This window comes from Apostichopus japonicus, chromosome 8 (genome assembly GCF_037975245.1).
Source record: "Apostichopus japonicus isolate 1M-3 chromosome 8, ASM3797524v1, whole genome shotgun sequence".
Taxonomy (NCBI): Eukaryota; Metazoa; Echinodermata; class Holothuroidea; order Aspidochirotida; family Stichopodidae; genus Apostichopus; species Apostichopus japonicus.
In genome coordinates this window covers 21,315,897-21,343,158 of record NC_092568.1, presented here as the reverse complement: position 1 = coordinate 21,343,158, position 27,262 = coordinate 21,315,897, and the positions used below count along the sequence as shown (strand labels likewise).

The window sequence follows — 27,262 nt, the reverse complement described above, 5'->3', positions numbered from 1 at the left end:
CCCTCAATATGATCGGTGGAAGTGTCTTACATATCTTCTGACCAATCAGAAGACAGGACATAAGACGTAACAGACTCTTCCAAATGATTGATAGGGCAGGGCAAGGTTGCAGGTGTTGAGTGAGTGGTGAGAGTGTCTATAAATAGCAAGACACTGGGTAACATCAGGGTTACATTGTGGTTTATACTGTACTCTCTCTCTCACTTTGTAAAAATATGAATAACTTTGTACATAAACAATGATTTATCTTCCACCCCTGCATGTGGCCCTTCACATTGTTTAGATTAACAGAAGGTTTGAGCTTCCCTCATTCCTGGAATTTGTTAGGCCTTTTAAACAGTTTCATTTTTGGAGTTGAAGTATGCCACCTGAATCTGGTAGGTAGCATGAAGACTTTGGAATATATACAATGGTAAGGTCCGTATTAACTCAAACATATTCTACAACTTAAGTTATAGTCGGCCAAACAACCCACCACTGGAACTCGATGGATTTAGGCATAGTTTGAAAAGGTCAACAATGAAGAAATCACACACAAAAAAAATGTGGGACAGAACATTTTTGTGCATATTTCGTCAGTGATGAAGGGGGAAACCAAGCTTGGATTTTACTTCCTGGGTGGGTGGGGGTTTCTTGGTTTGATTTACAGGGTCTCACAGGGAATCTTTTAACCAAGCATCACGTCGCAAAAATATTATACGGGTAAATTTGATGTACAAAATGTGCATAGATGTATAGCAGTTTTGTACACACAGACCATAGTACTTCTGCTTGAGAGACAAAATACAGCGGAGACTTCAAAACTGTTAAGACTTACATTATTCCTTGCATCTATGGGCAATATTCAGGCCTAAATAGAGGCAGGAAAGAGATGGCTACAGGCCTGGTTCAATAATGGGGGTCTGGAGAAGTATGGAATAAATAATACCCCCTCCCCCTCTGAAAAACTTTTACTTATCTCAGCGGGATTAGATGCCAAATTATGCAATCTTTTCCATCTGTTTCCTTTCATTTTTATTCCATTATTCTGTTTGTTTACTACTTTACATTTAATGAGCTATAAATTTTGCAAAATAGTGATTTCTATTTGGGGGAGGGAGGGGGAATCGATCACCCAGATCATTGGACAGGAATGTTATTCATCAGAGGGGGGGCGGGGAGAGAAGAGATTTGTAAAGAAATCAATGACACCATACACTTGATTATGTCTAAATGACAGGGGGGGTCTTGGAGTTCGTTGCTTGACTATATAACAACTACTGACCAAGAAAGGTCACGACAGCCCATTAGAGTTAAGTGGAAGAAAAGGGTGAGATTCTGCTGGAATTTAGCTGCAGGCAGACTTTGCCAAGATACAAAAAAAAATTAACTTTATTTTACGACTTTCTACATCTGCAGTGTTAAGTGCAATGTGACATTATGAATTGAGGTAACTTTACATGACATATACAAATGGTATGTGATCTCAAGCATAATAAATCCATGTTTGTCTAAACATTCATGCCATCCAGGATCACTAAGGTCAATAAGAATTGCCTTCCATTAACTTCAGAGGCACTTTCACTTTCAGAATTATTTTTCCCACGCAGTAACAACAAACATAACATATCCCTTCTGTGGACTAGGTTAGATGTTAAAATATTTTGTGTAATAACCAGTTTGGAGGGGTGTTTTTCCAAAGGTTGTCTGCATTGCCCCCCCCCCCCTAATATGCCAGATAGAAAAAACAAAAAGTGGTCACCTGATCCTGGTTAAAGGATGATGCTGGGCCAAAAATTAGATGCAGAATGTCACAGACCAGTAACAGCAAGGTAACTGTCAGCTTAAAGATCTGTTCTATTGGTGCTAATTATAGCACGCAAAGATTTGTGGTTACGTAATCGACCTGCCACGGTCCTAGACCGGCCTCAGGCTTTACAATTAGCCTGCATAGCTTCTTAACACCATAAGGTTGTTTGTGTAAACACTGTTTGGAAATATGTTCATGTCTACAGTTTAGTTAATCATACAGCGTTCACACAAAGACCCTCATACAAGAACAAAATATTTGGCAGGCGTTGCAGACTAATTGGTAAAAACAGGTCATTTTACGACCAAGGCAGGTTGATTACGTCATCTCAAGAAACATTTCCATGATAGCGTGCTATAGTTGGGGATCTATACAGCAGGCCTTTAAGTAGGTTATATGTTTCAAGGAAACCGATTTATTATCAACAGAGAAGCCATCTGACGATTTTGGCTGGAAGGAGAATCTTCTGGAAAATAGTTAAATAGACTTCTAGATAGACATGTAAAGTCAAGTGAAATTGAGCCAATTATTTCCTCCCAGAATGAATGATAGTTGCTAGCAGTTTAATAAGTCTGATACTTTAAATTCTCTTGCTCCGGTACTTTTTTTTTTTTTTTTGGAGTTGCATTTATCTCATGCAAACTATAGGCGAAAAATATCATTTCATTACCTAGAATGAAATTTGACTGTTCATGCTAATATGACTCAATTTGTTGACAGGTATTGTGTTACAAATGTGTTACAAAACTGCAAAAATTATTTGAAATTAAAGTTAAACTTGTATTACCAAAACCCAGGTAAAAAGCTGATCTAAATGTGTATAATCATAATAAATGAGACTTATATAGCACCAAATCAGTAGACAAAAGTCACTGCTCAAGTTTAAGGACCTTCGCTGCCTCCATCCTCCCCCCTCCCTGCCCCCCCCATTTCCCTCATACTATTCAGTAAGTTTTTTGGCCCATTCCTTCTTATGCACATGGTTAGTATGGATATGTATATACATGCTTTATTGTAAACTGCTATACTGCCCTCTTTCCCATTCCCCCTCTCTCTCCCCCATTCCCCCTCCCTCCCCCATTCCCCTGCATATCCATATGTTGAGCTCACATTATCCTATTTTCTACAGTTCTGCTTTTAAACAGTTACACAAAAATCTTTTTGTAAAGTTTCTATACAAAGTTTAAACCAATGATGGTGAAAGGTAAAATTAACTGCAATGGGGGGAGGGACATTGATAAGCTCACGAAAAGTCTCATATGTCACATGGTAGTATGAATTTTGTATGAGAAAGTCCACATACCTTCATGTTTTATTTTACTTTCCTAGAATTATAAGTGATTTCAGCATTCCATTTGTATAGTGCCGCACATGACCTCTGTAGGTCATGTTCATTGCCATGGATACTTCCATTGTTCTTGGATACTACTCCATGACATAAACACAATAATAGCTGATAAATATTAAATTCCATAGCATTATGGAATGACAGTACTATATATTCGTTATTTATAATCTTACAACCCCCCCCCCCTACAATTTTCTTGTAACAAAATATTGCTCACAGTGAGTGTCCTGGAGACAAAATGTTGAGATTTGAATAATAGAATTATGAATTAGTTACTGACCTTAACCTTCATTGGTTTGGGAGGGGGGGATCAAATACAATGTCCTACTTTGATCCATTGCAAATATAATTTAAGAATTAAAACAGTGAGTTTATTGGTAAACATGCCCACCAAAGCACATCACACCCTCCTTTGAAAAATAGAAATATAACTAACCCAAACAAGAAGTCTGTTTGTCAAACCATCTTTTCTAAACTTGATTTTAGAGATATGAGTGCAGCTATGGGTTTGAACTACCCAATAGTGTAGGTTTGCAGTTCAAACCACAAGACTGTTTTATTTAAGGTCAAATTCAGGGCACCTGCAAGAATCACAAACTTCTCCCATCTGTGTGAGGTCAATCAAGGGACACAATAGGCAGGAGAGAGAATTTGACTAAAGGAATTCTGCTTTGAGTGGGAAAGTTTCAATTTTTAGCCTGAAAAACAACAAAATTCAGACAATGGATTAGCAATTATTAGTACTATTATGTGGCAGCCATAATCTAGTTATTTAAAAAACAAAGTTAGTTGGCTTTAAAAACAATATGGTTGAAGATAACTAGTTTTTGCCTCAAAGTCATAACAAACTATAATTGTTAACTTAGTTTTCAAAGTAGTTTCCTGGAAGTCTTTGCTGACATAACTATTGCCATTCAAACCAAGTATCCCAAGTTTACAAAACAATTAAAAACACCTCCGGAAAGGGGGATAGTGCCTGTTACCGTGGACACAAAAAATGTTTGTTTGCTGATTTTTACTGACTGTTAGTTGACTTTCTAAACTATTTTGTGGTGTGTTTACTGACGACCTGTGAAGATAACCATGCAAACTTGGATACTGTTTTCTCAGTTGTTCTGAACAGGTTGAAAGAACAGCAGGGAATTAAACTAAATTAAATTTAGTAAACTCTGGTAACAAAATTATGATCATAAAGTGTCACTTACAGGCAAACTGGTGGCTAGTACTGACAACCTACAAACAGAACATATACAGATGGTTGTACACTGTGACATATTGGAAAATGACTTTGTTTCCCCCACCCCCACCCCCCAAAAAAAAATGAGGAGAGGGGAGGGGTTGGGATGAGAGAAGGGGACACTGGGTTGATGGAGTTAGGGGAGGGAGTAGTAGTAAGGAAGGTGGTGCTTTATATAATCATGATCAGAATACTTGGATATCCTGTTAAATTGAAGCAGCACTTTATTAAATCTAGATTTTTTTTTTTTTTTTTTTTATTGATTTTTTTTATATTTAACTTGCAGTCCTTGTAATTTATTAGACTAAATCTCTGTTTCAGATTCCATTTCTAAACATCAAGACAATTGGTTCATACCAAGGGTGAAAAAAATAAGTGGGGATTCAAACCAGAGGATATCCCCCCCCCCCCCAATGATGCCAAACCGGTTGTCCCAGAAACTAATGCCATCAGTATACATGCTTTTAAATAATAAGTATTTCTCCCACCTAGTCAACCACCTATCTAACGACACCTTGCAGAGCAAAAGTAAATCGAATGTGTAACCTTGATGGTCCTGTACATTATTAAAAACAAGTTTAAAATTGGTAGATTTAAAATTGTGAGGTGAATGCTTGTGTCACTGAATCGACCCCTGGTTCCAGCAAAGTGCCTATGAACCCATGGATGGATCACATTTGTAATCGGAAAATGGCCCAACATATCCTGGTATGGTAAACTTGAATCAGTTTGTGGTTACAATGTCCTGTGCTCAATACTAAATGTAATAAACATGTGAGTCTGGATGACAAATATGTAAGAACGGAATGGAAGTGCTGAGTTAATTTGCTCTTTGTAGGGGAGTAGTGAGAAATTAAGAACAACGCCCCCTAATTTAGAAAAAGTACAAACAAAACATGAATTTTACTGTTGCAACCCATGGTCATCAAACCTAATGCTCAATCCAAATTAACTGAAGCCCCCTCTGACAATTGGCTTCAATTATATAGGTCCTACTGAGTTCTTCCTTCTTTTATATGTTATTTACTCTTGCATGGATCACAGCTAATTTATCCAAATTGACCCCCCCATTTTTCATAATTGTTACGCAGTCTAAAGTGGACAAGTCTTCCCGAACGGTGTGGCTAGGTCGGTTAGTATCGTTTAGCTGAATGTATGAATTGGATGGATACATTGAACGGTGTGGCTAGGTGGGTTAGTATCGTAAAGGTTAATGTATGAATTGGATGGATACATTGAACGGTGTGGCTAGGTGGGTTAATATCGTTAAGTTGAGTGTATGAATTGGATGGATACATTGAACGGTGTGGCTAGGTGGGTTAATATCGTTAAGTTGAGTGTATGAATTGGATGGATACATTGAACGGTGTGGCTAGGTGGGTTAGTATCGTTAAGTTGAGTGTATGAATAGGATGGACACATTGAACCGTGTGGCTAGGTGGGTTAGTATCGTTAAGTTGAGTGTATGAATTGGATGGATACATTGAACGGTGTGGCTAGGTGGGTTAGTATCGTTTAGCTGAATGTATGAATTGGATGGATACATTGAACGGTGTGGCTAGGTGGGTTAATATCGTTAAGTTGAGTGTATGAATTGGATGGATACATTGAACGGTGTGGCTAGGTGGGTTAGTATCGTTAAGTTGAGTGTATGAATAGGATGGACACATTGAACGGTGTGGCTAGGTGGGTTAGTATCGTTAAGTTGAGTGTATGAATTGGATGGACATATGGAACGGTGTGGCTAGGTGGGTTAATATCGTTAAGTTGAGTGTATGAATTGGATGGATACATTGAACGGTGTGGCTAGGTGGGTTAGTATCGTTAAGTTGAGTGTATGAATTGGATGGATACATTGAACGGTGTGGCTAGGTGGGTTAGTATCGTTAAGTTGAGTGTATGAATAGGATGGACATATTGAACGGTGTGGCTAGGTGGGTTAGTATCGTTAAGTTGAGTGTATGAATTGGATGGACATATGGAACGGTGTGGCTAGGTGGGTTAGTATCGTTAAGTTGAGTGTATGAATAGGATGGATACATTGAACGGTGTGGCTAGGTGGGTTAGTATGGTTAAGTTGAGTGTATGAATTGGATGGACATATGGAACGGTGTGGCTAGGTCGTTTGATATCGTTAAGTTGAGTGTATGAATAGGATGGATACATTGAAGGGTGTGGCTAGGTTGTTTGATATCATTAACTTGTGTGTATGAATTGGATGGATACATTGAAAGGTGTGGCTATGTCGTTTGATATAATTAACTTCAGTGAATGAATTGGATGGATACATTGAGATATTTCAAATTACGCTCTCAAGGGTCCGCCGTGCAGACTCGCTTTATATCAGGGTTGACTACCTAGCACAGTCTACGGTACCGTGGCACTGGTAATTATGTTACATTAACACGGTGAGCCAACACATTACTTCAGAGCCAGCTAACATGCATTGAACTAGTTGGTCACATTACATTGATTTATGCAGACAATTAGCTACTGATCGACTCAAGTGCACATCTGTATTTAAAAACAAATGCACAGGCCCACTGTGAGTGTGATACTTAAATTAACAGCACAGTACACGTTCTTTGAGCAAATCTATGGCACCATACCAAGAGACCTTTCTTTTTCTTTTTTTTCAGTTTTTCAAAAATATTTGCCAAGTAAAGTTTCCCCAGTATGTTTTTGAAAAAGAATAAAAAATTATGCCTCTCTTTACTATTTTCATTATCAAACTGGGAATAGTTTCTAAATTCCCATTCAAGCCATCTATCATCTCCCAAACCGGATATTTTGGTCGTTAATAGCGTCTTTCTGTCTTCTTTCCTTTGTGTTTTTTTTCTTTGTGGTGTTTTTCGTACTTTATTTTTTGCTTACTTTAATGGGGTGCAACCTAGCATTAAGCAAATTATTCATTTAGAATGTAATATTGATCCCATTGTGAACTGTTAAAGGGGAGGTACATGAGACTGCTAAAATACCCGCCTCACATCGGAAGGCTTTACCCGTCCACTATGGAGGAGAAGGGGGGGGGGGGTGGGTGGAAGATGTGTTTGAATTAACAATGATAAGTAATTAACTCCTAGAGCTTTTATTTACCAACCAAGGAAATGCAACCTTTTCAAGTTTTTCAATACTTAATTACAGCTAAACAACCATCTCATACGGAAGATTGTGGTTTACCCGGGGGTGGGGTGGGGGGAAGGGGGGCAGGCACCATATTTGGCCACTTACAGTACAGAATAATCACTTTGAACGACAAACACTTTTAGTTCTTCTTCTGACCAGTAAGCTTGATGTATAGTTAACAACAATAAAGTTTCACTATGTAACACTGAATTAACAATGATAAGAAATTAACTCCTATGTTTTTTTATTACCCATAATCTGATTACTTGAATCCGGCAGGTAAAAGCTGAACAATGGTTATTAATAACTCCGGTGATGAATAACATTCATGACTTTGAAACGTAAATATCATTTCATGATATTTGATAACATGTTTAGGTAAAAAAACATATCTTGATGCATTAGTCATCAAAATAGAAAAGTTAATTAGGCACAGATATATTCCGTATTTTTACAGGGGCTTTATAATAAATTGCATGCAAATACTTTACAATGTACTCGACTTAATTAGCTTTAATATTCTATATTTATTTGATTTATCTGGTTTTTTATTCCTTGGAGATATAAGTTTAGGTCTTATCTATAAAGAATTTAGTAATATTCACAGAGAGCATTATTAATCTTTAGCCCAATGTTCACCAGAAACTCTTGGGAATTTTCTTTTCCTTTTTGTATTTTGATGTAGTCAGTGGACCACAAATTATGTTCATCTCTGGAGTAATATTTTACCACAACATCCGAAATTACATTGTTGTTTAATGACCAACAAAGGAAATGCAGCCTTTTCAAGTTTTTCAATACTTAATTACAGCTAAACAACCACCACATAACGAAGATAGTGGTTTACCCGGGGATGGGGGGTGGGGGGAAGGGGGGCAGGTACGATATTTGGCCACTTACAGTACAGAATAATCTCTTTGAACGACAAACACTTTTAGTTCTGTTTCTGACCTGTAAGCTTGATGTATATAGTTAACATCGATAAAGTTTTTCAATGCAACACCAAAAAAGTGTTTTTATTATTTGCCTTTTTATTTTTATTTTGTTATTATTTTAGTTTATTTTTTGTTATTTATGATATATATTTATTATTATATATTATTATGTATGTACCCTGCATGGTGTACAATTAGTAACTATGCACAGTGATGTACTCTGTATGGTGTACAATTAGTAACTATGCACAGTGATATACCCTGTATGGTGTACAATAAGTAACTATGCACAGTGATGTACTCGGTACGGTGTACAATTAGTAAATATACACAGTGATGTACTCGGTATGGTGTACAATTAGTATCTATACACAATGATGTACTCGGTATGGTGTACAATTAGTATCTATACACAGTGATGTACTCGGTATGATGTACAATAAGTAACTATGCACAGTGATGTACTCGGTATGGTGTACAATTAGTAACTATACACAATGATGTACTCGGTATGGTGTACAATTAGTATCTATACACAGTGATGTACTCGGTATGGTGTACAATTAGTAACTATACACAATGATGTACGCGGTATGGTGTGCAATAAGTGACTATACACAGTGATGTACTCGGTATGGTGTACAATTAGTAGCTATGCACAGTGATGTACTCGGTATGGTGTACAATTAGTACTTTTCATGTACTAACATGTCATCATTGTGTATTAATATACATTATGAAAAATAACTAAAGCATCATCTATAATGGTCCTTTACAGGTTTATAGTATTAACCCGGTCATAAATGTCACGTGAATAACTTTGACCTTCTCCAACGTTTCCATACCCAAATAAAAGGGAAAATGACATGCCCTTCAATATTGCAGGAATACAATAGAGGGTTTCAACAATAGAGGGTTTCAACAATAAGCATGCAAGCACAATTGTTGCTGTTTCTAGAATTATTGAACGGTTGAATGATTATTTTCGTTGTGGGAGTTGTGAAAAATGAGTCAAAGAGTGTGTGGGTTACATTGACTTCCATGCAGCAGTGTATGTCTTTAAAGCTGTAGTAAATATGCATCGTGTTGAAGGTTTAAATGGTTTGCCCCAACCTATGTAATATTCACAGCTCCCCTCCAACCCCCTACTCCTCCTCTCAATCCAAGTCAGTGATCCACATGTTATGGCAGCCGCAATATGTGGCCGCTACCTCTTAATTTGTAAAGTTTATTACTTAACTGTTTAATCCCATCAATAAAATGTTATATTATGTCATGTAATGAAATTAAATATTAGTTGCTCAACCTCTTCGGTCAGGTCATGTGTATATAGAGTACCTGTTCTTTTCACTACCCAGTACTCTGTATATACCTCTCATCAACCTTCTAATACAAGGATAATACCTACAGTGCTATTCCCTTTCGAACAGACCGACGTGATACTACTTCACCAGACGATGAACACGACGTTGAGGTATTGCAAACTCTCTTGATCACATGGTTAGGGTATCGACGTACGAGGACTGGGGTTGTGGGTGGATAAAGTTGTTTGGGTTTTCGTACCTATAGGCTTCATCATGGGTGACTTTTTCTTTACGTTTAAGCGTGACCGATTGCTGAATTCCTTTGCAAAAACTTACATAAAGATGATGCAAACTTACATCTTCGCTGCAGATGCGATGGTTCTGTTGGATTTATTAATCTAAACGGATGACACTTGTAAAGATAGCCCACTCTAATGATTGCTACATCATGAGCGATACCGCCTGAATGTTAAGATTTCAATTGCCTTATGCTGCTTTAAAGAACACCACTTTTATTACACCTGTGAGACTATCAGAGAGCTATATAAAGCAATTGCAGTTTCATGACTATGCTTAATCTCTTTTGAAATATATATGCCTTACAGAATTGTGGGTATTTTTGGTATTCCTTGTAAAAGCTAACCTTTGATCTAACAATAGCACATTGTAATCATCAACACTTATAAAAGTACCACAAAATTGTACCACCTTTTCATGGATGACTACATAAGGCATACAGTAGATATTCATTTGTAACAGTCACCCACACAGATTGTTCTGTTCTCGTCTTGCTTGTGTTTGAATCTGAGGGTTCGTTGATCTGTGTTTGTATGTTATTGCAACCATTGCACTCTACACTAAAACTGCATTCTAAATGCACTCTACACTCTAAATGCACCCTACACTCAAAATGCATCCTACACTATAAATGCACTCTATTGCACTCTACACTCTTAATGCACTATATTGCACTCTACATGCATTCTGTTGCACTCTACACTCTAAATGCACTATATTGCACTCTACACTCTAAATGCATTATGTTGCACTCTAAATGCACTCTAAATGCACTCTATACTCTAAATGCACTCTATTGCACTCTACACTCTAAATGCACTCTACACTCTAAATGCACTCTACACTCTAAATGCACTCTACACTCTAAATGAACTCTATTGCACTCTATATTCTAAATGCACTCTACACTCCAAATGGCATTATGTTGCACTCTATACTCTAAGAGCACTCCATTGCTCTCTACACTCTATTGCACTCTACACTCTAAATGCATTCTGTTGCACCCAACACTCTAAATGCACTCTATTGAACTCTACACTCTAAATGCACTCTTTACTCTAAATGCACTCTATTGCACTCTACTGTAACAAGTGGCTGGGAAGATCACCAATATTATGGAGCCCAGTCAGCCTCTCATTGATAGGTGGTGTCACATTTACACTTTTGAACATTTTTGGTATTAATTTGTTCAATTGCAAAATAAGGTGATATTTCACAATGTGGTAGTATTTTGTGTTAATTTAAAATAGTAGTTCAAGGAGATTACTTTGAATTTTGTGACGTAAAGGGGAAAGCAGGTAACACGTACAGAGCAATAACTTATCCTGTCGGGGATTTGTTGCTCTATTCCTTACTGCATCGCAGAAATCTCTTGGTCTAAGCAGACTGCCTGTCTACTGTTGTGTTAATTGAATCAAAACCCTCTATTGCCATTTCCAGGAATAAACTGGTTTTGTTTTATGGTAATGACATTTATTGAAGGTGTATCGTTTATATTTTTCCGGTGGTCTACTTCCCTCTGGTAATTCAGTAAAGGTTGATTAGTTCGCCTTAACATCTTGACTCATTGTTAACCAAAGGACTCACCGTTAAAACTCATCATTTCTGGATTGGTTTGTTTGCTATAAAGTGGCAAAGTCAAGCCATGGGAAGGGGGTTTGGTTGTTGCCACTCTCTCCTTTCCTGATTTTCTCCTCCTTCCCCCCCCCCTTCCCCTGTTGTGATTCCAAAGCAAACAAAATAAGTGCACTAATTTTCTATCAATAGTTTATACTTATGTCATAGTGTTTACATTCTTTCCAAAAAAATGTGTGTTTTTTAGACTTTGTTTCTTCTTACTATTTGCAACACTGCCTACATTTTTTCGTTGTATAAAAAATAGTGAATTCAGACATAAATGTTGGCTATGTTACCATCTCTTAAATTCCTCATTGACTATTTTCTAGTTTATTAATAATAATAAAAATAAAACCTGGCTTGGAATTGAGGAATTCCATCGTATTTTTCAGTCAGTACAAGTTCCAGTGGCGTAGCTAGGGTTTTAGGGGCCGCCCGGTTTAAAGAGTGCGTTTACGAGCAAAGCCATAAATGTTTGTACTAGAGGACTAAGCCACCAGATACTTTTTCTAGCTGTTGAACAGTCAATTCCTCAACTAGATAAACCAATTGTTAGTGACATAAAAAAAATTATTAAAAAAAATAAATTGAAAAAAAAATAAATAAAAAAAAATATAGACTTGTTGATACTTATTCAATTCTTCATGCCAACACATGACTCAAAATTTTGGAACTAAACATCGGGGGGGGGGGGGGGGGCTCACAGGGAGTGTCTTGGTTCAACAAACTACCCGAACCAGTGTAATGCTACCCTCTGCAGTTCCCATCTTCGCCAATGTGTGTCATCTTCTGGAGACTGTCATTCAAGTCCTATACCTAATTATTAGTAATCTTCTGGCGGTCCTCAGATCTATAGCTCAGTTTTATCACCAGCTCACTATAAAAGCTAACCAACCCATCCACTTTTCGATCTTTTTTTCCTCCCTTCAAGGTGTCCTCCTTCACAGTAAAGCAAGATTTGGTACTTTTAAAACCCAGAGTAAACCTGTTTTAAACCCTAGCATCTTTCACCCAACCATTTTCTGGTTGATTCCATCGTGTGCAGGCATCCCGGCGAGGTGAGCAAGTGTGAAATCGCATAGCATTGTATTTGTCAGGGTTGGTAAGAAGTTGTGAAGATTCACAAGTCCATTTTGTCACCTGCACACCACGCACTTACCCGTGTCCAAACAAACGAGGGTTGTAGAGGTAACACCAGTGGGTCATGAAAACAAAGTCTGCCTTTCCCGATTTCACCCCTGACTGTATTTGTTTTGGCTTCAAAATGTTTACCAGTAAAATAACCTAATCAATGCAACTGTGTTTTCATCTTTCGAGGAGTTGAATACATCTGATCGAGGTTTCATGGTCTCCCGCACCACCAGGCAGCGTTGAACAAACTAAATCATAGCATGATATTGATATATAATTTGCTAGCTAAGTTTAAATCTTTATAAAGCATCTACATGAAATCACATTTGACCTTCTTGCCAGCTAGTTGAAACAGAAATGAGCATAACACCTTTATTTGCGTCTTTCTTGTGTAATTTTTACCGTAAGTGGGGATTGTAAGCTAAAGACTTTGTAACATTCGAGAATGCGAAGGGGATCTCATACAGCCTCGAGTATAAGCTTCTCTAGCTAGGAATCATATCCCTCCCCCCCCCACCCCCCAATCGCAATCACACATGGGGGAAGGATCGCGACCCCACATGACCGATCAGGAAATGCAATGCGAATGCTCGGGTATCATGTGATCCCAGATCTCTGGTTACTGTCACCGACATACACTTAGACAATTGATTCATAAAGAAATTTTTGTGACCCATGTATTAGCGATTAAATAATGCTATGGGTGGACATTGATCTACCACCAGGGCTCAAATGCTTCCAGGGTCAGTTTTATGATTAAACATCACAAAGGAAAATGAGATCATGAACATCTTTGCATTCAGTCTCAAATGTGAACATTATGTTCATACCTTTGAGCATGTCCACATGCAGCCCAGGACTGCACCAGCATCATCTGCCCGCAAACTCACTTTACGCCAGCCAGCATGCATGCCAATGTCCTTGATTGACTACTGTGTAACAACTGACGACCATGGACGGCTAGTTTTACACTCACATGCTGATTGACAGCTAGATTACTAACATGAAAAGAAAGAAGGAAAAAAACAACAATAATAACAGTCAAAAAGTGTTAACTATATTGAATGTCAATGTCATATAGCACTGTATGGAAACATAAATAATGAAGGACCTTAACTGTAGGATCAATTGTGAATAGTAATTCTTTCAAGGTCTTCCTTGTCCTTCCAACCCCCATCCCCACCCCCCCCCATCCCCCCTTAATCATCCTACCCCTCACCCTACTCTCACACACACACACGCATTCATGATTAACCAACTTACTGTGTATTGGAGTACATGTAACACATTCATTTGTCTTCCACATGCATGAGGAAAATATAAGTGGCTCGATTTATTTGCTAGTTTAACCCTCCAGTATAATACTTACTGGGTAACACAAATGTATGTGTGTGTGTATGTGAGCAGAATGAAGGGTTGGGTGATATGGGGAGGGGGGAAGGTACGTTGTCCAACAGTCTTAGAGACAATTTTAAGAAAACTCTGGCTGAACTGAATAAATATTTCAACCCCTCTTCCAGTAAAATTAATTATTTTGCCACTTTTCAAAACAGCGGACTGGCTTGTGAAGAATTTTAGCAATTCATCTCTTCGCCTTACCAAAGAACGTGCATTTCTGTCCACCATCATTTACAGAAATGGCCCACTTACATGAATCTTTGTAACAAACATTCATTTTGCAAAGGGTAACAGGAATTGCAGAGTAAAGTCTCCATTTAATGAAGTTCTGTCGGTGAAGTGACATTATGTAAAACAATTTTAAAACAGCCTTTAGAATTGATTGTTTTAAATTTGGTGATACTATTTCATACAAAATTCCCCAAAACAATATAAGTCATTAGCTTGGCTTATGTCAGAGTGTCAAGATTCAAATTCGTCCAAAATTTACCAAATTTGGTAATATTTGGTGATATGCAAAAAAGGGTCTAGAAGGCAAAAAAATATAAAAAATCAGAATCCAGTCAAATTCATAAAAGGTACTCGTTAATCAGCTCAAAAGTTTCAGGAGGATATCTTAAATTATCTTGTTTCGAGTATTTCTTGATTGGTTTGGTAAAATGGAGAGGAACATTGATTCAAACAGCAGCAAGTTCACAATTCCCAAATCGTTCTCTGTTAAAACAATGAAAAATTACAAACGTTTATACAGTTGTTGCACTAATAGCTACTCGTCAAGGTTTTCTAAGCCATTTTACTTTCTCGTTGTATTTTTTATTTATGTCAGTATTTATTTACTGTAACACCTGTATCTTGAGGAGAAACAAATAAATTAAATGAAATAATAGCTGTAACAAGGTTGACCACAATATCCATCTTAAATATCTGACTACCTTAACAATAATTCATTCTGATTTTGGCCAGTATCTGCAGTTCTAATTGAAAAGTTATATCAACAAATGTGAGTTTTAAAAGGCCTATTCTTCTACTGACATTGATCAATTACAGGTAAACAGGATACAAAAACCTTACAATTTTTGCTTTTACCCCGCTCTTTCTCCTTTTTTTCTTTTCTTTTTTTCAATATCGTTGTTATTAATTCCTATATTCTGTTGTTAGGACTTCCCATTGTTAACTGCACAATTTCTCAGAAGTAGCGTTACTGTATTTCCCCCTTTAATTTACTGAATAGAACTTTATTGCTTAAGTTATTGGCCCATTGCAAACACACAGATTTTTTTTTTTTTGAGGGGGGGGAGGGGGGATATCAAGGCTTTTAATTTTCAGTTAATATTTTACAAAGTTAAGAGTCACAGTATTTGCTGTTTTTTGTTTGGAGAGTTAACTATTTGTTTGAATACCCATAATGCATCATTCTCAATAGTCTAGCTGAGTCATATGATACAAACAATGGTGACCCTCCAAGCATGAAGTTTGTAGTTATTGTGAACCCTCGATTCCTTTGCGGTTTTTCTATTTCATATTTTTTCTTTCTTCTTTTTTTGCTGTTGTTGCATTCCTGTATATTTTTGTTTTTGTTTTCTGACTGGTAGAGATAAACAAATCCAGTGCAAGCATCAAATAAAACCTATTATGTCCTTCGAGTTTGTCAACCTTTCCGGTACTTTAAGTGCGACTGTTCGGTTCCGTTTGTGACTGCCTCGTTGACTTTTATAGCCCTTGCCTTTTTTGGTGTTATTCTAACATTTGAAGTAAACAGCAATATTGCATGTTTAGTACACTGCATGTCTACTTCAATCATACATAAATTATGAAGTGCAAGCACTCAAAATTTGGTCAAAAGTCAAAAAGTGTATATTTAAACATTGAGCACCTGTATATATATATATATATATATATATATATATATATATATATATATATTCAGTTGTCCTGCAGTCGCAACTGGTACTTTTTATAAACTTGTAAACTGGCCATTGAGTTCACTCTACTGTGCATAAACTCTCATTGCAATTGTACTTAACTCTGAAGAGGGTGACAAACATTAAAAACAAACTGACTTTAAGCCAAAAATGTTCCTTTTTGATGTATTCAAAGGCCTACAAAAACAGGAAAGAAAAATTAGGTTAGGATTTTTGTTTTCCTGCTGTCTCCATTTTCAAGAGATTCCTCTTTAAAATTTAATGCGAGCTCCTTTTAAAGCTGTGATTGGCACCGATCCTCAGTCCAGGACTTGGCTGTTCCTCTTCTGTACCCATTGGTTTATCAATTCTCTTTCAAATAACATTTGAGTGACTTTGAAACAGATACACCTTAGAATGAATTCCAATAGCATTTTGTCCTGTTCACATTCTAAATACACTGCAAACATGCTATTTTGATATATCATTAAAAGTATATGTATTGAATTACTTGTTGTGAAGACTTGGAGAAATGTTATCGCTGAACTGATAGTCAGACGGGAGACTAAAATCAATTTCTAATCTTTGAGGAGCAGCGCCTCCGGAATATAAGACTGGTAATTTAATATAAACTGAAATGATAGGAGTTGTTTGTAAATCAGCCAATGAATATTCATTTGGTGTCAAATTTTGGCATCCTGTTTAGTTGCCAACTTTTAAATAGTGTGGCACACATAAAATGTGTTCTTCACTAGAAATGCATTTTTAGCTGCATCCCCCCCCCCTTCTTATCATCCCATCCAACTCCTCCATTCCAAATGTTTTACGGTTATATCTTTCTAGTATTTGGTCAGCCTGGCAAAAACTTGATGGATGGGAAAGGTGAGGTTATAGCTAGTTTTAAAGGTTTTCCTTCCTTCCATTTTTTTTTTCTTCAGAACTTCGTGATGCATCTACAACACCTCATTATGTAAATCGAAACTCCTGTTGCAAGATTTCCATGAAGTCTAGAATAGCAGACCAGTGAGACGACCTACAATAATTTTGAACCTTCTAAAATTGAAATTCTGTGATCAAATAAATGGTGTCATGGGGGAGGGGGGGTCTGGAGATGAGCCCTGGCTGGCAGAGACGGAGGTACGGCTCTGGACAGAGGGGATGACCTGCAGATGGAGAGGATTAGGGTTGCAGACTGTCTCCAGGAACTATACAAGTTTTGAGTTTTTGAAATCGGCACCAGAAGCAAGAATAATAGATCTCTCGGTAACCAGGTAGCTTACTAATGGATGGATATTGGTATTTACCAACATTGATTTTGAGTTGTGTAAAATTTATGGAGGTGTTTTATCACAAGGAACATAGTTATCCATAAAAAACATTTGCATCAGAGTTTTCAAAGCTGCAGGTTATATTCTCACCATAGTTTGTACTCTTGCCCACTAAGTATAGCGATGGTATCAATATTATTTAACCTATAATCACTTGGTGAAAATAAAATAATTACTGCCCCTGCCCCCATTGGCAGACAGAATATTTACATAGAAATCCTAGTATACAGTACATAAATATATAACATGTATGTGAGATACAACATGACCAGTCAAAAAATTATATCAAAAATTGCAAATACTGCTCATCATTTTGCATCTAAGCACCGTCCAATATACCAGAATTTCTGACATGAGGAGGCCCATCCTTCCCCTTAGATCCCTCCCCTGGATGATAATATCTTATTCCCAGTCCCCTCCTGCCCCTACCTGCAGTCAAAAAAAAATAGTGGTTGCTGCCCAGTTCATATGCACATTAGGAATATAGACCTTGATGCAACAGCTTGGAAATTTACAGAAATGGCATCTTAAGTAGGAAAACCATTTCACAAGATTACTCAAAATTGAGCAAGGAACCTTACATCAATAGCCTTAGATAAGATCGCTGATGCCTCGAAAGTTCAAACTTGAGCAAGGCACCTTACATCAATAGCCTTAGCTAAGATCGCTGATGCCTCGAAAGTTCAAACTAATTGTTTCACTACTTCCCACACGGACAATGCATGACCCTAAGTCATGCTATTTGAAGGAGGGGGGGGGGGGGACTTTCTTGAACTAAACTGAAAACCATTTCACCAGACTCCTCAAAATGGGGCAAGGCAATTTATTCGCTCATGTTCCCTCAGACGTTCCGATCTAATTGTTTCAGTACTTTTCACAGGGCCAAAGCATGAACCTTGGTCATGCTGTTGGGGGGGGGGGGTGACTTCCCTGCACATGTATTTTATAGGAGATATATCATTTGGCAGGTGAACTCTATGTCAAATATTTTACAGTCTAAGTTGTGTTATGGACATGAAGTGTCTAGGACAATTGTATCTCCAGCCATTGTTGTGTGATTTGTCTGACCCCAAAACCACCAAATCATTCACCATCCCCTTCTTGATCTGATCATCCTGCAAGCTCAGAAGAAGAATGGTTCAAATTCCTCCAAATAAAAACTTGACATAGCTTTCTTAGCTATCGGTTTTGCGGGCCTGTGTTCGATTTACCAGGAGGTAAACTAAGGGTTTGAAGGGTCTTCCATCATTTTTTATAAGGCTGAACAGTCAACACTATCCATCATATTTGATAAGCTCTGGAAAAGGAAAATGGAAACTTGATCAAACTAAAAGTTTGCTACCCTAGTCCAGGACATGGGTCACAACCACACATACTTTGCCCCCCCCAGTCCAGGATGTATGTTCTTGGTACATTATAAAAGATTCAATTACCTGTTTCTCCTTTCACCCTGCCTCCCTTCCCTCCCCCACCCTTCCCCTCCCCCACTACCAATTCCCCTTGAAACACTTGATCAGACCATTGGTTACAGGACCAAGTTCAAAATGAGTCTGCAATACATTTAATCCTTTCTAAATATACCCCTATGCCTGCTTATGTGTCATATATTAAATTTAGGTTTGATCAGGTTGCACAATAGGGTTACCAACACACAACAAGATTTGATGATTTCGATGGGACACACTCCGGTCATATTTTTTGGATCTGTTACATTTTAATGTTATAATCCATTCGCAATGTAACTTGAACATTGACAGGCCGGGGCAGGCCGGCTAAAAAAAAAACATAAAATTTGGAAACTGATTAAGTTTTACATTTGAACTATGAAATTAAATTATTTGAGGATGTTTGCAAGGAAAGGGGGAAGGGGGGAGGAGGGGAAGGACAAAGTCATAGACAGTCCTCATAGGCCAAGGCAGTGTGGTTCACTTAATATGATTAAAGCATTATTATACCAGGTAGGTCTTTTCCTCCATATCACCAATCGAGCCATAAAACATGGCAATTCTCAAGGAGTGTAGGGAAGCCATACTGGTGCCACCATCATTCATGGAGCTGCATACCTGCTATGTTACGTACGTGCTTGATTAATCAGCAGATCAGGAACATTAGTTATCCTTATATGTTATCAGTGGTTATAAAAAAAATTCTACTTTTCTAAAGTAGAATGGAACCAAAAACTTTCTCAATGATAGAAAAACCACAATTTACTCTTCTCAAATCAATGAAACTAGTTTACCCATTGTTGAAAGTTGGAAACTTAAGTTACCAAAATAGTGATAATAACAGGATCGGCTTGTAAGACAGATACCGTAATTAGAAATCTCTCAGTTTTCAGGACGTGATTGGGACTCCATGAAAGAATGCTTATTTTCTGTGATCTGACATGCGATATATCAGACCTTCCAATGATATTTTGTTTTATCGAGATATTGTACCATTGTAAGAAGAAAAAAAGAAAAAAACTGGCCATATCGCAGAATGCCTGAACAGAAAGCTGAAAAAATAATTGACGAAAGTTTTAACACAACAAGCTTTGCTGCTGCCAATGGTATAATCTTTTCATGGAAATTCAGGAGATAAAACTTTAGGGTGGTGACAGATAGACGTCAAAAAGCTCCACTCTGCCAGAAATTATCAGAGATGTGTATACGAAGATGGATCACTTACTAACAGAGACTATGTGGTTTCCATGGAGATATACATGCTGTTATGAATAAAAAAATCATGAGTGGAAATGCATTCTCGAACACTCATGGGACTCCCTGTACATACCTTGGGTCAGTGGCATCGCCAGGGGGTGGCCTGTGGGGAGGGGGCATGTGCCCTCCGCCAAACAAATTGTGACCCCTCCCCCCCCCCAAATGCGACTTGTAGTGTTACAAAAAAATACTCAAACAAAAACTTTATCTGCCTCAATTAAAAACTTAAATATCGGACATTCTAAGCTCAAAATTCTTGAACATAAAGTTACTTCAAGTTTCAAAATATAGCACCAGGTTGCATCTAAGAACCCTTAATTAATCAAACATTTCTCAAAGGGGAGGGGACACCACCTCCCCTTAGACCACTCACCCAGGATGGCATTCACAAACAAACATTGTGCCCAACTAATTAAGTGATGTGCCCCCCCCCCCTCAGTAGTGCCCCACCAGTTTGAAATGTCTGGCTACACCACTGCCTTGGGTATATATTGTTACACTATTAACCTTTTCCTATCCGACACTACAGTACATGTACTACTTTCTGATAATTTAGGAAATTTGTTACGTAATCTTTGAACCTGGTTTGGTGCCAACTATTTGTAAAATATAAATGAAATCATCTCAAAGAGTCAAGTGAAAAAAATCCAAGGACGAAGAGACACCTCTTACCACTACTAAACCATAGCATGTGACATATTTAGTGTCCCTGGACCGTGTAAACAAAGCTATAGAAACCAATCAAAACTTTGAAGAAGGGGAAAAAGGGACTACGTAGGGGTAAGCGTAGTTCGTACGTAATCCTTTTTCGAGGGTTATTTTAATTTATTAAGAACGTAACGTTCTTCCCAAAAGGTTGGACTCGCAGTCCTGCAACTCGGGTTCCATGTGTGTCATGTGTCAATCAGCAGTTCTTGTACCCATTTTAGAGTAATTCTAGCATAATCTGCTAGATGAATGAAGCCAATTTTGCTTGGCTTCATTCTGGTAAAAATAATGTCCAGTTGGATAAATATCTAGGGATAAACTTTGTTAAACTTGATAAGCTTATAATATTTTGATAATACTTTGTAAACTTCATTTTCTTGTTCTCTTGGGAGGAGGCGTGGCAGGGGAGAGGAGGAGGAGGAGGAGGAGAAAGGCGAGAGGGGGAGGTCATGGGTAGGTTTGGATAGAGGGTGTGAATGTGGTTGAGACTGGCATAAAGACTGAAATAAACACTTTGACAACTGAATTTAACAAACTACCTTGCAATTAATTATCCCCGAGCATGTTTGATCGATCTAGTTTGGAACAAACCCTCTCGTTGTTTAATATACTTTTGTTTGTTTAAGTTCTTGACAAAATGTCTGAAAGTGGGTCAAGATAGTCTTGATTGATTTTGATCACAGGACCCTCCCAATTTGACTGCAGAAGCATTGAACTTGACTTCATTAACTATACATCGATTACATGCAGCTCCCCTTTATAAAAATAACTACGTAAATTTCTGACTTGGCTGGCTTCCAACTACAATCTTGTTAACTTTCAGTTTGTCATAATAAAACACACCCTTAATCTTTATTTTCATACAAAACATAATAGAGATCCTTTTGTTTTCATTATTTGAATGTTTGTTGTAATTAAGGTATGAAATATTTCCTCTTAAATAATAACAATCTTCTTTCTGGGTTTTCATTTCCCCCTTTCACTTGTTTTAAACTTCTGTTAACCTCATCAGATGTTTAACCTCTGAGCCGTTGCAGCATAGATGCGAGGAGGGAAGTGTTAATTTCCTCTGACGCACAAGACTGCCGAAAGCCAGCGTGTCAAACCATTCCCAAAAAGGTCCTCAATACCCGAGGCTTAATCAGTCCAGCGTGCAATACCCTGTGCGGGCGGATAGGTTAAAAAACAGAGTGCGTAGCTCCTCTGTCGTCAGACGCAGACCTTTAATGAACGCAACTTGTTATTTCCGATGGGTTGATTCGGTGAGGGGGCTGTGTGATGAAATGAGAACATCCTCATGTGTAATAAGTAAGAGAAAAAAAAAACCAACCTGAAAGAGAATTGTCTCAAAATGGAACTCGTTTGATAAGAACAGACTCTGATAGCTCATACCTGTGAGGTAACTTGTCATTGGGCGCAGTATATAACTGCAGCCTCCTGGAGGGATTGTCTCTGGGACAAGGTCATCATTGACCAGGGGTAATAACGTCTGTAAAGCACTTTGAGACCTATATTGCTGGTATAAAGCACTATATAAAACATTAATATATTATATAAATATATGTAGCTCAGAGAGTCACAAAATTCAAAGGACTTCTTACAATAGATTCATCGTGTTTGCCATATCTGTTTTTTATTATCATTTTTTATTGTATTTTAATAGAAAGGATGGTTTTAAAATGTAACAAGTGACACTTATGTTGCAATATTATGTTAGGTTTTATGGAAAATTCCAAAAAAGAACCAAAAAATCTGATATCATTCAAAACATGTGAAGGGAAAAAAAAAACTGATATCATTCAAAATTTGGGAAACCAAAGTTTGTTAAAATCCTTTGAAACAGCTTTTTGAGGTTGCCAATTGTCCAACCTTAATAATGAGTATTTACACTCAAAACATCCATTGAACTATTAAAGCCAGTTTGCTACATGTTTTCAACACAAATAACCATCAGTTATGTTGTATATATATGTAAGAAGGAAATTCCAGTTAATTGTTAACTTTTCATGACCCAGTTTCTTCCCTTCTTGTTGTTAGCGAGAATCACATCCAATATAAGTCCCCATTTTAAAGTGGTTTATTATAGGTCTTCATTTACTTTGATATGTATGTTAACTTTGCTGCAATTCTATGCGTGGTTGTGTGCGGGTGTATGCATTTGATTTCTTTGCATTGAGCTGTCAAACTTGTTTATTATTAATTCCTATTTGGATTGTTTTAATTAACCATCCAGCAGTCCTATTAATGAAATACGGATGAGCGAGATACTCTTTTATAACTCGTCCTCTACGATAAACCCTATCTTTGACCACGACTGGGGGTCCTCGACAGTTCAGACGCATTTCCTGTTATTGTCTTTTAGGTACTTTACGAGTAAACAAGCCTCACGATAAGTCTTTCGTTTCTATCGTTTTATTTCTTTCTCTTTTCATTTTGCTGTTTGCCATCTGCTTGGCTTTCATGACACATATGACCTCCTAAGGCTATCTTTAAATCTATCAATGCACTTTGTACACACGTTCTGTAATCTTCAAACTTTGTCACAGAGAATCCAAACAGGTTTGTTTGGTTTAGCACTGTTTATTGTTTGATATCAAAGTTATGGAATATGAATGAATGATGGAACGGGTGGGGAGGGGTGGTGGGGTCGACAATCAGCCGATAACATCATCGTGCAGTTTGTTAATATTTCTAGTTTAAGCTGCTTGTTTGTTCTAGACTGGTGTTCGACTGAATCAAGTATCATATACATTGCTTATAGTCCTCATCTTAGCCTTCGAGTTTGTAGTCGAGACTACAGGTGTTTTGAAATATCAGGATACGTAATCCAAGGACTGGAGTGGCCCAGCAGGCAGTAATGAATGATTCTCAAACATATTACTTTATAACACTGACTGGCAAATGAGATTTTTTTTTCAAACTGTTTTATTTGCAAATTGCCGTTTGATGTGGTGTGATGAAAACTACTTTTGAAAAGTTCCAGCAAATGACCAAAAAGTAAAAACGTTTCTTATTTTAGGCAAAAACATAATTTGGATATATCTTACATCATTATGAACAACTTCTGTAATTGCAATTCCCCTCCCCCCCCCACCCCCTTAGAATTCACCCTTCAGATTAAAAGCATCAGAGGGTTTATAAAGTGGCAGGGTTATTTCCTATAGTCTAGTTCTAGAGAAAGAAGCTAGCTCAAATCAAATACAACATATAGAAAAATGATAATACTTGAATATCTTCAAATGATATGTTTTAAAATAGGTTTATCATTCTATCAACAGCACCAACCGTATGTCTTGGGCTCTGTGCTGTTAATGTGAAGTTACTGAGCATTACAATGCTTGTATCAGAAAATTATTAATAACATGGATTAGCATTCATAGGCCTGAACTGAGGAACCAAGTCATTAATCGGTTATGGAGTTTGAGAAAAGTTCCAATTATAACATTTCATTAGAGACCACAATAATCTATATTTCATGCTGATTTTTGAGGAGGTATCTAGTCTGCTGCATGCTAAACTAACAAGTCCAGCCACTTTGATTGATGAGCCTCTCTGTGATTTGTGAGTGGTGGGTATTTATAGAACATAAAGAAGCTTCACAAGTTTAATCTTCTCTTAATAATATACTTTATAATAGTCTCTTTGAGCGAACGAGTTTAGTAGTTCTTCAACAACTTCATGAACAAACTACGAACCACAAGTAGCATTTATTTTAGGGATATATGGACCGAATGTGCAACAGACATTTTTTTAACCAAAAAGGGCCTTTTGGAGATTTAAGTACTCGACTGTGGTGGTGCTTTGGAAGATCCTACTTTCATGCTTTATATTAAATATTCAATATCATATAAATATTTATTAAGTACATATTGTTATTGTTATCATTGTTGTATATGGTAAGAGACATGGAAATAAAACTGAGTTTACCAAACTTATTTAACGACATCAAGAACACAAAGATTGCTTAGTTCTGATTTCTTCTTTTTTTTCTCTTTTTTTTTTTTTTTTCTTCTTTTTTTTTTGTCAGTGGTTGTTTCATGTTGGATGACTTGTACTATAAGTATATTGTCTCTTCCATCATTAGGGTAAAGGTCAAACCTTGCCTGGTGAGTCATTGATAGATATTCGATTCTATAGGACTTATAACACGACATATGACTACTACATGGATAAATTCATATGTATAACACAGCTGTTTCAAACAATCATTTTATGTTTTAAAGTGTTATCGACTGCCACCCCCCCCCCCCCCATCCCGCACACACACACCCAATGTAATAACTTTGTAGAGTGGCATTTCCTACAAGAACATACATGTTGCATGCACGCATACTTATCCATGTATACTTATGTATTCTTATGCTTGTATACTTATCCATGTATACTCTAGCATGTACTTATCCATATTTAGTGATATCTACTTGATGAGGCTATATATCAATCCGTTAAACTGCTGAAAGCAACAGGAATTTTTTTCTCTCGATACGACATCAAATAGCTTGGATCTCAGCGAGTACAGATATAAAAGTACAGATGGTGCGAACATAGAGGCTAGCCAATGTTAGACCACTTAATAGGCCTCCCAAGAGCAGCCCTACTAAACTAGGCTAGCCAATGTTAGATCACTTTATAGGCCTTCCAAGAGCAGCCCTACGAAAATTGTTTACTACTGAGTTAAGAGGGATTTAAAAGTGACGAAAACTTCATGCTCTCAGCTCAAAAACAAACAAACAATTACATGGTCCTAACACGGAAAAACTGAAGATGCCACGAATGGACAAAACAATGTCAGCTATCCAGTGGGGGGAGGGGAGGGGGGGGGGTTAATGAGAACTTCTACAAGGACTAAGCGACCACATTACTTACACATGACGACTAAGCGTGTAAGTCAATGGGGGTAATCATATGACCGAGTCTGACTGAAGCCACGTTTCCAACCAATAAACATAAGATAATTCTTTGGAGCATTAAAGGTCTCGAGTTAACAAGATATCCAGAGAATAATGTGATTGCTTGCTGTTCTTGTTTACTAGCTACTTGATAAGCCATCGCTGAAGGGGTCTGACAGTATCAGTCATTGTTTACTGATTGTACCTATCTAATCAGTCAAATACGATACAGGCGATCAATGTATTACCGGGTTGTCGACTAATCGCAAATATAAAAAATACTAAACTAGCTAAGGATTGACAAGTTGGCTGGTCTTGGTTCTATATTACGTTAATACTAGCGCGGAGTATTCATGATTGCTCGGCGAGCTAGCTACACTGCCGTTTCTTTTTTAATGTGTGCTTTGTTCGTGTGTGTGGGGGGGGGGGTTCGACTGCCCCTCCCCCAAACGTGATCCGAAAACAACAAACAAGGTACCAAAAATAGAGTTAGATTGTTGTTGTAAGATAGGCAAAGCATAACCCATATTAAAGGTATCACACCATAAATTAGAGTAGTGTATATCCTCTCGTAAACTTAACCATTGTCTGAAAAAGGAGCTAAATTGACCTAATGTAATGCTTGTTTCAGCATATTATCAGTTATCATCATTGTTTCTTCTGTCGGCGCCGACAAGGAGTTCGACATTTTCGCTTGCGGGGTGAAGGGTGAACACCGAAAGTGCGAACAGGCAATATGGGGGTGGGGGTGCTTCTTTTTTAAGATGCTCTTAACCCTAATAATCACTGGAAACGGCTTTAGTTTTGTTTGAAAGTTTGTCATTCTGCTCAGCAACATGTTGCTGAGGAAGGGAACTCACTAACGTATACGACTAGCTTGGTAGTGTTCTTGGGATGGTGACCATTTTCAATGGTTCATTCCTTTATTGGTTTGCCTGAAAGGGAAAACTTTGGAGTCACTCTTACCGACCTTGCACAATTTTGAGGGGGACCGCGAATTGCAACGTCGACAATGACTACAATGCGGGTCGCACAGTCCGTAACTACAATTACGGTTAGATTAGATTAGTCCAGCACGGTAGCATACAGAAACATTGTACTCAAAGCCGAAGCAAACGTGCATCAATCAGGTCACGCATCCGGACTCTATGCATGCTGTCTTCTTCAATACCGCCCTCATTTTCAGGAAACATTTCGTACTGTAATTTTGATTAGATATATTCATTAACACATCTAAGCCTATTAACTATACCTTATACAAGGCGCGTAGCCAGGAATTTGCCAAGGGAGGGCCGAAACTGTAGATTCGGCATTGCAAACTATCTAAGCGTAGCGCCGCCATGATTGGCGCGAAGCGTACAAGAAAATTTTGGCTGAAATTGCCTCCCAGATCGCTGGAAATGGCACTTCCCAGGCCTTGTAAGTTGCATCTTAGCATTTTCTCTTTTGAAAATACTAGCGATATCATAAAAACATTAAAAAAAAAATTAAATATATGCTCAAGGGGGGCGGCTGCCCCCTTCGCCACCCCCCCCCCCTTGGCTACGCGCCT

The 27,262-nt window shown here is 37.7% G+C and overlaps 1 protein-coding gene and 1 long non-coding RNA gene across 11 annotated transcripts in view; one reads left to right on the top strand and one right to left on the bottom strand.

Moving 5' to 3' along the window:
- The window catches only part of LOC139971031 (DNA repair protein RAD51 homolog 2-like), a 278,473-nt gene extending 257,513 nt beyond the window's left edge, over positions 1-20,960 (top strand). For 6 of the 7 annotated variants that reach the window (XR_011794290.1, XR_011794284.1, XR_011794288.1 and 3 more), the window contains one exon: positions 17,022-20,960. The gene's annotated coding sequence lies outside the window, so the exon portion shown is untranslated. Of the gene's footprint in view, positions 1-12,584; positions 12,712-17,021 lie in introns of all 7 variants that reach the window. The other variant, XR_011794289.1, reaches the window with a different exon arrangement.
- Positions 1-27,262, bottom strand: part of LOC139971036 (uncharacterized) — a 57,496-nt gene that overhangs the window by 15,391 nt on the left and 14,843 nt on the right. For all 4 annotated transcript variants that reach the window (XR_011794300.1, XR_011794299.1, XR_011794297.1 and 1 more), the window contains exon 2: positions 13,615-13,782. This is a non-coding gene — a long non-coding RNA (uncharacterized lncRNA). The remainder of the gene's footprint in view (positions 1-13,614; positions 13,783-27,262) is intronic.